This window comes from Ptiloglossa arizonensis, chromosome 4 (assembly GCF_051014685.1).
Source record: "Ptiloglossa arizonensis isolate GNS036 chromosome 4, iyPtiAriz1_principal, whole genome shotgun sequence".
Taxonomy (NCBI): Eukaryota; Metazoa; Arthropoda; class Insecta; order Hymenoptera; family Colletidae; genus Ptiloglossa; species Ptiloglossa arizonensis.
In genome coordinates this window covers 9,283,675-9,296,816 of record NC_135051.1, presented here as the reverse complement: position 1 = coordinate 9,296,816, position 13,142 = coordinate 9,283,675, and the positions used below count along the sequence as shown (strand labels likewise).

Below are 13,142 nucleotides of genomic sequence, written 5' to 3'. Positions count from 1 at the left end.
CGCGATACCAAAAATTGCTTCGGCCTCGCGCTTCGTGATTCATTCCCGAGCGAATGTGCTCGGGTTGTTTAATTTTTTGTTACCGTTATCGAGAAAATTGGATCGCCGAGAGACGATTAGGTACCGTTATCCGGAGGTAAATGGATCCTATTCGAGTTCGCGTTCGTACAAAATCGCGAACAAGCACGGTACAGTTCTCGTTGAAAATATTCGACGTTTGTTCCTTCGTTGACCCTCCGCTTAACGGAGATTCGAGTTTCGTATGCAAATCAATGCGTCTTGCAATTGCTCCGTGCTCCCGGGTAAAAAGAGAACTCGGATTACAGGGGGTTAATCTCTTCTGTATACTCTGCTCGTACTCGCCGCGAAGTAAACAGCTACGCGTGAAAAAGGAAACTTTTTTTTACCTATCGCTGTTGAACGCTTTAAAGTTCCATTCGTCGAATAAATTTCACGATCCGAATCGTGGTAAAACGGTACGATAATTTTCCACGGGGCGATCACCTTTGCAACAACGCGGTAGACGCGAACCAACCGGACGCTCTTTTTCCCAGTTTTGCAACGTCCCTTGCGTTTCGAACGCTCTTTACACCTCCTTCGAGGGTTTAGTTTTCCCGGTATAGAGGGAACGCGTTGCGGATATTCCCATTGCTTCGCTCGGTGGACTTGCAATGTATAGAATCGTATTACGGTAAACTGGAATTATTGCAACCACGGCTAAACGCACGTAAAACGATACAGCGTTGCAGCGATTAAGTACCGAGCCGATATACAGAGTGGTTCCGAATCGTCGATCGCGACTCGAAACTGGGTCGTCTCGAATCCGTCCGAAACGATGAGTACAAAATACGGAGCGACGATGGAGATTCATCGATACCAGAGTGTTTTTCGATCGGGAGAGAAAATTGTTGGAACGAATGCAACAATGATCTTAAGGGTGCCAGATATCGATGACAGTTTTAAGAACTGTCTCCGTATTGGCGGTCAATGGTTTGGCCGTTTTCCTTTTGATTTTTCTTTTTAGTCGAGTTCCAAGTCCAGAGTCAGAAAGACCACACGACACTGTCGTCGTTCACATCAAGACGTATCACTGTACACGCATTCGTTCGAACTTTATATTCTTATATATACAATAACTATACTACTGGATACGCGAGATCCCTGCATATTACAATAAACCAGATATTATAGTCTGAACTCTACGACAAAAATTATTCTTGGGAGAATTACGTCGCGACGCAAAAAAAATCGGAGCGAGTTTTCGCGCGAGCGATCTCGCCCCTTTACGAGTCGTGGCATAAATTTTGAAACACCCTGTAGATCGTCGAGGTCCGCGGCCTAACGACAGACCGTTGCGTCGCGTTCTCGTTTCGTAGGGTCGAAAATTTCTACGTCTTCTTACCGATAAAAGATTCGTCGACGCAGGCGCATGCGCGTCCCTCGGCTGGTTTCTCCTCGATTTTAATTCACGTGGCGGTGTATCCGGTGCACCGACAACAAAGAGGCTCTTTAATTCGCAATTTCAGCCGTAGGAAGTAACGCTGGCCAACTCGGGGCAAAGTACGACTCGTCGACAACAAGGAGGATTTACCGCAGGGACTGTACCCGGTGAGTTGCGTGCCCCGTCGAAGTGGGCCGCGATCGGAAAAGTTTGAGAAACACTGCTTCGAGCCACCGTCGGACGACAAAGGGTTTTAAGTTTCCCCAGGAATAAATTCCTCCGACGAGGGCCCTAAACGCGCGCATACCGTTCCATTGATTACTCGGCTCGTTGGTTCGTTAGCCAGGTAGCCACCGTGGTAGGCGTCGCGGGCCGAATTTCACCGTGGACCCGATTCGTGAAATCGAAGGTTCGAACGATCGGTAGATTCGGTAAAGAGGCAGTTCTCGCTCGGGCACCCTCTGGCGGAGAAATAAACCGCAGCTCGGCGCATACCTTCGGCCTAATATGGCGGCGGGTGGCTCGACCGCGACCCCCTTTGCTCCGCAGAGGAGGATGCGTGCGCTTATTCGCCCGCGATGCACGGTCACCTACCTCCACCTTTCTCGGCCTCTCCTCTCCGCGCGCGCCTTTATTCGCGCCACTAAATTACTAGCAGCGGCCTGCGAAATTGCTTTCGTACGTAAAAGAAAACCCGTGGTCCGCCCCTCGCGGTCGATACCGGCCCGAAAAAGGGGAAGGTCGCATGCGTCTACGCGCGTTACACATCTGCCTCGGTTCGAAGAAAGAGGGTAAAAAAAAAAGAAAACGGAAGAATCCGACAACCGGGGGGCGGGGAGGAGAGTTTTCGACGAGCCTCCTCCTCGCGGGGGCGCGATACGCGTCGTGCTTCGCTCGAGGGAGAAAGAATCACCGGGGGTGGGAAAGGAAGAGTTACGTCGGTTTTAGAAGAATAAAAAAGAAAATTAATCGCGACCCCCCCTCTTTGGGAAAGCTTACGTATCCGCCTTGGTCGATAGAAAAAAAAATAAAGAATCCACCGGTTGGAGAGGAGAAAGAAGGGGGTTTTGAACGAGCTCCCTCCGCGGGGGCACGTTACGCGTCCGCGTTGCTAAAGAAGAAAAAAACAAATAATCACCGATAGAGGGTAAGAAAGAGTTACACGTTTGTCTCGGTCGAAAGGGGGTTTTCGACGAGGCCCCCCTCCCACGTTGCGTATCCGGCTCGGTCGAAAGAAAAGATTCACCGCGAGTCTTGGTCGAAAGAAGAGGAAAAAGAATCGGGCAAGGCTAGGGGACGGGGTTCGGTGTGCACGGAGGAAGGGGGTTTTCGAGGAGCTCCCTCCACGAGGGAGGGCGCGTTGCACATTTGCCTCGGTGGAAAGAAAAAGATCCACCGGGTAGGAGAGGAGGGTGGGTTTTCGAGGAGGCTCCTCCGCGCGTGGCATTTTCCCCATCCCCCCTCGGAACTCGCGGCCCCTGGGAGTCGAAACTCGACGAAAACGTCGGATCGTTTAGCAAAGGACCCACGTACCATCGGCGTTAGCCGCGATTGCTGTCGTTAGGGGTATAACCGGAGACTCGGAGAACGGTTTCGCCCGGTTTAATTATCGTCTGCTCGCGGTGGAGAGGGCGCGGGGGGGGGGGGGGGGGGGCGGTCGGACAATCTCGGGCCCCCCTCCTAGGCCAGAATTACTCGAGATCGGCGAATTTTTCCGGGGATACATTTTTGAGCGCCGCGAGAACATCGGCCCTCATTAAAAGTCCCTTAACAAAACTCATTAGCGAAATTCGCTTCGGGGAATTGGTTACGACAACGACTCGGGTCGCGACGTCCCGCAAGTTTGTTCGAAAAGCCACCACCGCGGTGCGGTTTCGTGTTTTTGTTTCGCGAATTGCCGGATGTGCAAAAAACGATCGCCGCCTCGTCCGATCCGCGCCTAAACGACCGCCACTCGTGAATTATATAGATCGGCGAGTTCCGCGCCGAGTTGCGCGCTCGTTGCAACTTTGTTCTCCGCTCCCTTCGATGTCTCTCCAGCCGTAGCGTGCTCCACAAAGGGACTGTAAGTACTTGTTGCTCTCGAAATACACGGAATCGTAATTCCCCCTCTCGTGCGGCTTTTGTCCCGCTCTTGCCGACCGCGCGGTTTTCCAACGGGAGCGAGCGCGCCCGTTGCTTCCGCGGATTCGAAAAACTACCGTCGAGGGACTCGATCCCTCGCGGGGGCCCCTCGAGTCACGGGGGGCCTGAATTTCGTCCCTCCGGGGAACGAGTTCGGAGACGGGCCTCTCTGGAAAAACACTCCGCTCCGAAAACCGCGTCACCGTACTCGAGAGCGGGTCTCGTTCCTCCTCGGGACGGGGTGAAATATTTCCTCCTCCTCGCGGACCCCCTAGGAGCGCGTTTGGACGTTCCTTTCGCTTCTCCGTGCGAAATATTCTCCCCTGGACGGTGGATCGAGAAACGCGGTGAAAAATAGCAATATTTTTTTCTTCCCTCTCGGTACGCGACCCGATGGTGTTGGTAACATCCGCGCGTCCACGAACAACGCTCGACGCGGCCAGGTAGATGCATCTCCATCGCGAAATTGATCAGCCCCCGTCGGACGTTCCCCGGAGAACATCCCGGAAACTTGGCGTATCGCGTACATCGGAAGCGAACTGCCCCCAACCCTGCACGGTGCAGGACGGAAGGACGGAGAGAAAGAGGGAAAAGAAAAGGAGCGAAAAGGAGGGAGCGAGCGAGCGCGGGGTCAGGGGCCGGCGGGGAGATCGTACGACGGGTGGTACGGGGGCGGCCGTTGTCGGCGGTAGCAACGGCCACCCGTAGCCGTGGCGGTCCTCGCGGAAAATTCATCCCTTAAGAAAATACAGGCAATAACCTCCGGATCCTCATCGGTGGCGCACGGCTGGGCGACGAGAGGCGGAGGAGGAACGCGCGCGAGGGCACGGGGATCGGAGGTAAAGGTGGATGGGACGGTAAAGGAGAGGAACGGGGGTTGCCGGTGCCGGTGCCGGTGCCGGTGCCGGTGGCGGTGGGAGTGGGAGTGGGTGGCAGGGCACGGCAAAGACGTTGCTGCGTAGGAGATCGGGAGCGTTGCGGGAGCAGGACTGGGGGTGCTGGAGAAGGAAGAGGAAGAGGAGGAGGAGGCGGCGAAGAAGGTGGGAGGGGGTCGGAAGGGGCAGCGAAGGAAGGAGAACGAACGAAGCCGTCGGGCGTCTAGGCGCGGGCGGGCTGGGCGGCGGAGGAAAAGGTGAAGGTGGAGAACTCGGAAGGGGCGGTGGGTTAAAGGTAGCGGGCCAGAGCCTCACTTTATTTTTATGCAGTTATTGATCTCCGTAGAACCCGACACCCGCCGTACCCACCCTTCTTTCTCCACCACCTCCTACGCCACCTCCTCGGCCTCAACCTCCTGCCGCCGCCACCGCCGCCACCGCCGCCGCCGCCGCCGACCGAGCCACCCTCTCGCCCTTCGCGAGAGCTGCTAGCCTGCCGGCGAGTAACTAGCTTATCAAAAAATGGGCGTTGCCGCCTCTCACTGTCTCGTTCGCTCTCCTTTTCTCGCTTCCACCCCCGGTGCAGCGACGTAACGTCGTCGCGGTCTCCCTCGCGCTTACACTCTCCCCTCTCTCTCTCTCTCTCTCTCTCTCATGCGTAGAGGATTCGCGGTCCACCTTTCGGTTTCTCTCTCGAGAAGACCGGGCCCTTTCTCTCCCACCACCGAGACACATCGAGCAACGTGGTCCGCGCGCGGGGTGTCGTCTCAGGGCCCGAGCCCTCCGCCGGCGAGGAAACAAGATATCCGCGCGGTGTGGAGGAAGAGGAAGAGGGAACCGGAGAAGACAGAGGTGTCCTAGGTTGCCCAGCCAACAGTCCGCCCGAACCAGCTTCCTTCCAAGGGTGTGTCTTCCTCGTCCTCGTTCTAATGGATTTAGGGTAGGTTCGGGATCGAGCGTGAGAACCCTTCATCCCGCGAATTCTCGGGCCTTCTGCGGGCCAGGTTTCTCGTCTCGTAATCTGCCGCGAACAACTGGCCACGTGCGCGCGTGTTCAGCCGTACACAGGTTCACGGTCCACCGGTTACACGGGGGATGCACCGCACCGGCCGTTTATACGCGACGAACCCGATCGATCTACCGCTGCCCCCCGTCCCCACGGTGAGACCACCGACCCTCTCGGTCCTTAATTACGCGAGAGGGGACGAGTCGGTCTTTTCTCTTTTCGCGTCTCCTCCGTTACGAGGCGCGCCGAATTTCCTCGCTGGGCTCGAGGAGGGGCCGAAAGGGGGCGAACCGGGACGTTCGAGGACTCGCGGCGGAACGATTCGACGCGACGTTTCCCTCGAAATTGGGTCTCTCGATGACAACGAACTGGAACAGGGGGATGGGAGAAGCGATTTCCGCCCCGGTCGCGATTATTCCGCTCGAACGGGATCGATCGCGAAACAACGCGACTAGCGCGCGGCTCTGCAACGATTCGATCGAGAAAATCCCGCGACCGCCGGAAGGATACGAACGGTGAGACAGTTTCGAAAGATCGCACGGGGAATTCTCGAGAGGTAAATTATTCGTCGAGGAACATCGTCCGGCGTGGAAAAATACGTCGAGACGGGTCGGTTGCGCGAAGAGAGACGTCCGAGCGGGGAATCGGTGGTGGAAGTTTGCCACGGATTGCCCGAAAGCGTCGCTGGAAAATCTGGAAACTTTCTAAATTCGTTTCGCGCGAGGAAATTCTCGAGGAGCGCTCACCTCGCCGACGACAAAAGACCCGATCCTATGGAATTTCCCACCGCGAAATCGTTTAACCGACGGAAACGAAACGGAGGAGAAGAAAAAATAAGAACCATCTCGAACGCTTTCCAAGAGTTTCGTCTTCGGTTACCGAAACCTACCGAATAAAAACTATCGGAGCGAATGCAACAACGATCTTAAGACCAGACGTCAATGTCAGTTTTAAGAACTCTCTCCGTATCGGCGCGGAGGGGTCGTCCGCCACGCGGTCAATGGTTTGGTCGTTTTTCTTTTTCGACTTTTCTTTTTTAGTCGAGTTCCAGAGTCAGAAAGATCACACGACACGTATCACCGTATACGCATTTCTTCGAACTTTGTATTCTTACATATACGTTAACTGTACTACTAGATACGCGAGATGCATATTATAACAAACTAGATATTATAATCTGAACTTTGCAACAAAAACAGTTCCGAGTTCTCTCGTTGATCGATAGCCAAACCGATACTTCGCGACACCGCGTAAAAGAAGTTCTCGATCGAGAAAGATCGATTTCGGGTACGTTTATCGCGCGAGCTTTTCGATTCGAGTCCCTTCTCGGTGCGATTCGAAGGGTGGGGGCGTCGGAGGACGTTCCTCGGCGGATGTCACCGTAGGAAGCAAGGGCGGTTCGAGCGTAACTGGCTCGATCGACTGTTACGGGCGGGCGATAACGAGAGGAGCGTCCCGGAATCTGAAAGTAACGGTACGCGGCAATCGATAAAAAGGAACTGCGAAACATCCGTCTCGTCCCTTCTGCTCGCGGAGCCCCGTGTTTTCCACCCCTCGGCCACGCCGGCGAAGGGTCAATGTCCGATCGCGTGGTGAAAAAGGGCGAAAACCGTTTTCCCGAAGAGAAAGGAAGCTCCCCGAGGAGCGGGGAAAAAGAAGACGGTGGGCTCCGCGCAGGACCGCCGAAAACGTGGCAGCGTCGCCCGGGCCGCGTTGCAACAGGCATCTGTTGCGACAGAAGACAAGATAGATGCATACCGTCCGCGCGCGTTGCACCCGAGTGCATCGCTCCTGCACCGACACCCCCGAAATTAGGATACCTCCTTTCTCGCATCGAATTCCAAAGTTTCTAAACGCGGAACCGTTGGTAGGTTACTTCGGGGTAAACTCGCGATCGTTCGACTGTCGTTGATTTCGAGATTACAAGGATTTGCAAAATAATAAAGTGTCGCGTTAGGCTTGCTCGTCGGTAGAATTCTGAGTAGATCGAGACGTTTCTCGAGCTTTGACAACTGGATCGCGCATCGTGCCGCGGCTCGTAAGTAAATCCGGAGGAAATTAATCGCGAGGAAATTGGTTCGCGCGGTGGATAGGTTTTCGAGGAGGATGTTTCTTGGAAACGTCCCGGTCCCGAGGAAAGCTCGCGAGGAGCGCGATCAAAGATTCTTCGCGTGAAAAGTTGGCCGCGCTATAATTTTTCTATTTGGTTTCGTTCGGTTGGATAGGGTCGTTCCCGTGGCTGGTCGTCCCGCGCGCGTTTTTCCAAGGATTGAAATCGCGAGAGCCGGTGCATCGACGCGTTACGCTCGAAACGGCTCGCAACCGACACGGTTCGTTTCCACGATATTCGTGTTACTGTCAAAACACCGTTCGTTACGTCCGTTCCGCGTTATAATCGAAGTATACGGGCGCATGTGGGCGCAACGATAAAGCAAAATATTTACCGAGAGCTCGCCGCTGGAAGAGCTAATTAAATAGACCACGATTTACGGGAGAGAGCCTCGCTATTTTCGCGTCGTTTTTCGCGACGCGTAAAATCGACCGGTGTCGAAGCGCCGCGACGCATCGCCGCGGAACACTTTTTCGTTTAATTAAATCGTAACGGTCGCCCGAGACGCGTAAAAATAAATTACGGCCCGTTGGTCCACCTCGCCCGCTTCCGTTCCCGTCGTACCGCGCCTTTTCGAACAACGCGACCGACCACTCGTACCTTCTAATTCCGTTATCGGCTGTAATTTATTTTTCCTATCGGTTCCGTCTATCGGTAAATACTCGTTAGTTTCGTTCGCGGAACGCACAACGGGAATGATTCTCCACGGAGATAAATCCATACTCGTCGAACGACGTCGATGACGCGATACGATGCTCGACGTCTCGACGGGGGTAGAAGACCGAGAGAAAGACTTTCTAAATTTAAACCGTCCGTTCCTACGATCGTTACCGAGCGCTGCTTCGTTGACGAGATTCGGTAGAGGAGCCAAAGCTTTCGTCTTCGAGACGTTCAAAGTTTCAATTTTCTATTCGATTATCCAGAAGACCTCAACGGACTCGAGAAACGGAAAGATCGACTCCTTTTTCGTCCCGATCCGGTTCCCTCGTTACGGGTCCGTGTTGGATCCTCGCTAAGACGCGCGGATGTCTCTCGGTGTCTCTCGTGTCCCTCGCGAGCGAATTGGGAAAAATCCCCCGAAGGAGGGGTTGGGTCCGGAGTCTCCTCGTCTGCCCCCGAATCGTTCTACCGGAAGATAGGCGTGGACGTCGGGTAAAAAAAAAAAAAAACCTGGCAGTCCATGCGTGGAAAATTGTCCGAGCAGGAATTGTCTCTCTGGTCTGCCGTGGAGAGGGGAAGGGAACGGGTAGAGAGGGACGACGCGGGGGAAAGAGAAGGGAAAGAGAAACAAGCAACGAACATGACAAACAGACTGACGTGTACTCGCTGAAAGCATGAAAGGATAAACGAATAAAACTAGTATATTAAGGACGATAAATCTGTTTTTCTTCTCGTTTTTCCCCCTCATCGAGTAATTAAAAGTGCTCGTCCGACGGGATTAAACGCAAACCGTACGAAGTCCTGCAACGCCGTTGATAGAAAAACGTCGGCTTTGTTTCGCTAAAATGGTAATTAAACCGTAGCGGAGGACAAACGAGCCCGCCGGAACCTCGGACAATGCTATTTTGGCGCGGAGAAAGAACTCGAAAACGCAACATTACTCGTGTAATGTACCCGATCCCTCCGCTCGAATAATTTTCCACCCGAAGCGAATACCTACCCTCTCCTGCTCCTTCGAAACGGTGAAAATCCAAGCAATCTGCACCGCGAAGGTCTTGGGTTAGGTTAGTCGACACCGAACGACGAAGAGAGTCCTCCTCGTCGAGTAATCGTCGAGTAATCGTCGAGTAATCGTCGAGTAATCGTCGAGTAATCGTCGAACGAGCGAATTTTCCGAGATTCGATACTGTATTCACCGTGAACCGGTCGTTTTTCGAAGGATCGGTCGGTTGGATCGAGAGCGAGTCGAACGCAAACGGAGAAATAACCGAGAGAACTCGTATCGGGGTCGAAGGACGTGGTTGTATCGAGTACAGTGTCGTTAGGCGCTCGCGAGGCCACGAGTTGTCGAATGTCTCTCGAGTTGGCCGGCTCGCGGTGCTGAAAATCTCCTCTGTGCATTATGTAGAGCGGTGTACACCTGTTGTGCCGGTATTCCTCCGAGGACGGGATCCACTCGACGAGCTAAGTAAGCACAACATTCCTGCCGCGCTTCTTGGGGTAACGAAAGCGCGGCGGAAACGCGGAATGCCAAGTAGCTGGGATAGAACGAGACCGATTCGACTGGAAAGTTACAGGGTTGCATCAGATTACGAGGATAATTACGCGGGTATTAAAATTCATTGGCCGTCCGAGTACGTTTTCTGCAATTTACGCGGGGGCCCCTTCGGTTCCGTTTGTTTTTCCACGGTGCTCCGACGAAATTGATTCGTACGCGCGGTGCGCGAACGATTAATTGTGAACCATAGTTCCGAGCGGTGATATCAAGATCGCCGCGGAACGCGCGCGCACGCGCACACCGAGGAACGAAACCGGTCTCGAGAAATTTTCGGTCGGTGCAACGACATTGCTCTTTCTTGGATTCCCCCTACCAGGGAGGCGAGTTCCGTCCAAGCGAAGCTCGCGCGAAACGACAACAACGATAACAACGAACGGAGGACGACGAGAAATTTCACGGGGGATACGAGATTACACGCGCGAACCACCCGCGTCGCTATGTACGTAAGACACACGAGCGTCGTCGACACGGTGCAGTGTTATCATAACCTAGTAACGCCAAATATTGATTTTGACACGTACACGTGACGAGCCGCTAGACGTTCGTATATAAACGACGCTGGTAAGAGAGAGAAACGGCGCGAGACGCGCGCGGGGACATTCGAGACGTGCGTGTGTCGCCTTTCTCGCGCGTACACACCGACTCTGACTCGGTGTGCGTTCGAGCAGCCAGTGTGCAACGTACGCGGCCACGTGGTGGGAGCACGCACACCAAACACGCGAGACCAACACACGTGACGCAAGAAATCATTCGGATGTCTCTCTGTCCATTCACGCACGCCCGTGGTGTGCGCGCGCCTGTGTGCCCGCCTCGAATTCGTACGTGGACGTACACACGCGCGGGCAACACGCGCACGCACGATATCCATCGAAAATTCACGCCTCGCGCAACTGTGTGCGTGCGTGGCTCTGTGCAACGTGGATTGCACGGCAACGTTTCAGAAACGCTATCGAATGCCACGGAATAGCAACGATACTCGCGTGCGTTTCGAAGGGAAACGAGTCCGGCTCGGAGACTTTTCGGAAACTCTGGATGTTTTCTTAAAAAGCGTAAACATCGATGTTGGACACTTTGGTAATACAACGGTCGCGGTCGTCGATTCGAGTTTGTTGGACGTTCATCGGTTTCGCATTTCCTCTGGGAAAGCGTAGGAAAATTCGGGAGCTTCGATTACGAAACGTAGGGAACGATTTCCATCGAAAATCTCCCGGCCGATTCGTTCGTTCGGCCGGTATTGTTAATTGAATCGCTCGTGTGATCTCCGTCGACCGATCCGCAGCGAATAAATCGCTTCCATTCAGTTCTCGAGGCCGAATGTTTTCACATTCGGTTAGTACGCCATCGTATGAGCCACGTAAAAGGAGGTCATGGTACAACCAAATAGCAATGATAACACCACTATAAGTCCGTCCCACCACACGTGTTCTGTAACGTAAAATTCATAGAAAATAGCTCCTCTGCATTGGTGCGACATCTGTGGCGGTCTCTCCAAACGTCTCGCCATTCGCCCGCACGTGCGGTACGTGACCGTAACGAAGCTCGCGCGAATCAACTTGTCGACTCGGTGGAGGGTAATGCATTCGGGCGCCCTCTGCGAACAAAGGTGTGAACTTTGTCGATCGAAATAGCAAAAGTCGGTAAACGTACGCAAAAATGTTACGATCGTGTATCGACCGTAGTAATTCCAACAGTTACCTACCAGTTCTGAATTCTTATTCCAGTCTGAATCGATAACGTTCAAAGTGACAACGGGAATGGTAAGGAACGAATGGAAAATAAATATACGCAATCGATATTTCGATCTCTTTTATCGATGCGAAAACGATCGGATTGTAAACGAAAAATATTACAAATTTTTTCTCACCTATCGTAGTCTTTTCTTTTTCGCGGCGATAGGCAATCTTCTTCGATGTTTGCTCATTACGCGTACCCGTTGCAACAATTTCCTCTTTATTATTTACAAATTTCCAACGACTCGCGTTTCCACGGTACAATTCATCGTTGAACGTAACAAAGTAACGAATATTTCTTTTACGAGTTCTATTGCGTATCGACCCGATTTAGAATCTCCCGCCATTCTCGTTGCGTTGCTTTTACCCGCCAGTGAAACGATAGTACGTAGTGCCGTCGCTAGATGGCGCCACGGCCTCGACTGTAGTCCGAAAATATCAATATTTCCGAGACAAGTCGACAACTGTGACCTTCCTTGCGTACATTATAAACAAAGAACAAATGACTCGAGAGTTAGTTAAAAATGGTTACCGTAATACGTAGAGGAATATTTGACAATCTCTGGTAGTTGTACGGTAATAATTTCACGTCGCAAAACAAACGATGTCGATGCACCGGAAGTAGACTAAAGATTGAGTGGGAAAACCATATATTTTTAGCAAAAGTTCGTATTATTGGCATTTTACGTTCGAAAACTTTGCATTTGTACACATAATATTTGCGTAAAGTTATCGCAGTGTCCTATACCGATGTGAAATTCTTCATTGCCGTAGAATAGTGAATGCAATCGTTGACGATGAGCCAAGGACTCGAGGTGAATCCGCGAAAAATGAAACCGCCATATTAAAATGTTCAAACACCCGTGGCGGCACTGCGTTCCGACGTGTCATCAGTAAATATATTTTACAAGTTAAAATAAAAGAAATTAAATACGTAGATCGTTTCGAAAAAATTTTCAAACTATTGTGATCGAGTTTCCGAAATAAATTTGTATGAAATTTTACCGAGAAATTCGTCTTCCAACGAACCTGCCACATTAGATACAGCCAGTGCCAAAAGTATTCGCGACGGAGACACCGTAACTTCTCGCTGGATGCGTCGGATGATAAAATCGAGCAAGGCGCTTCCTGAGAAATATTTTCCTCGTAAAAAACTAACACGATTATGTGAATACAGTATCCTTCTACAGTCAACGGTTAGGAAGTTATCAATTTCCAAAGATCGTATATTGCAGCCATCCTTTCGAACGTGTTGAACGTTACTGTACCACTAAAGCGAGGAAGAAACCGAGTAGTCGGTTCGACAGTCGCGGCCTATTAAAATATCGCACTAATTGGATGCAATTATACGTGAATGTATCAATTTTTAGATACGATAAATACATTTTTCCTACACGCATTCCTCGTATATTAGGGAACAATGGAACCTTTGATGTCGTCGTGTCTCGCGACACACGAAATTCCTCCTTTCGTAAACAGAACAGTAGGAATTGTTATAGATAAAGATAATGAAGTTGATGATGTAGATGATACAAACGATGCAGAACAGGAATATCTGTAATTTTATCAACAACGACACCTGTCAAGCGTGGTTCGTTGTCACGAAACTGGAATCGTGATCAACATTTAATAAACCAG

The 13,142-nt window shown here is 52.1% G+C and overlaps 1 protein-coding gene across 1 annotated transcript in view; it reads left to right on the top strand.

Moving 5' to 3' along the window:
- Positions 1-13,142, top strand: part of LOC143146410 (uncharacterized) — a 148,509-nt gene that overhangs the window by 134,929 nt on the left and 438 nt on the right. The window lies entirely within an intron of this gene.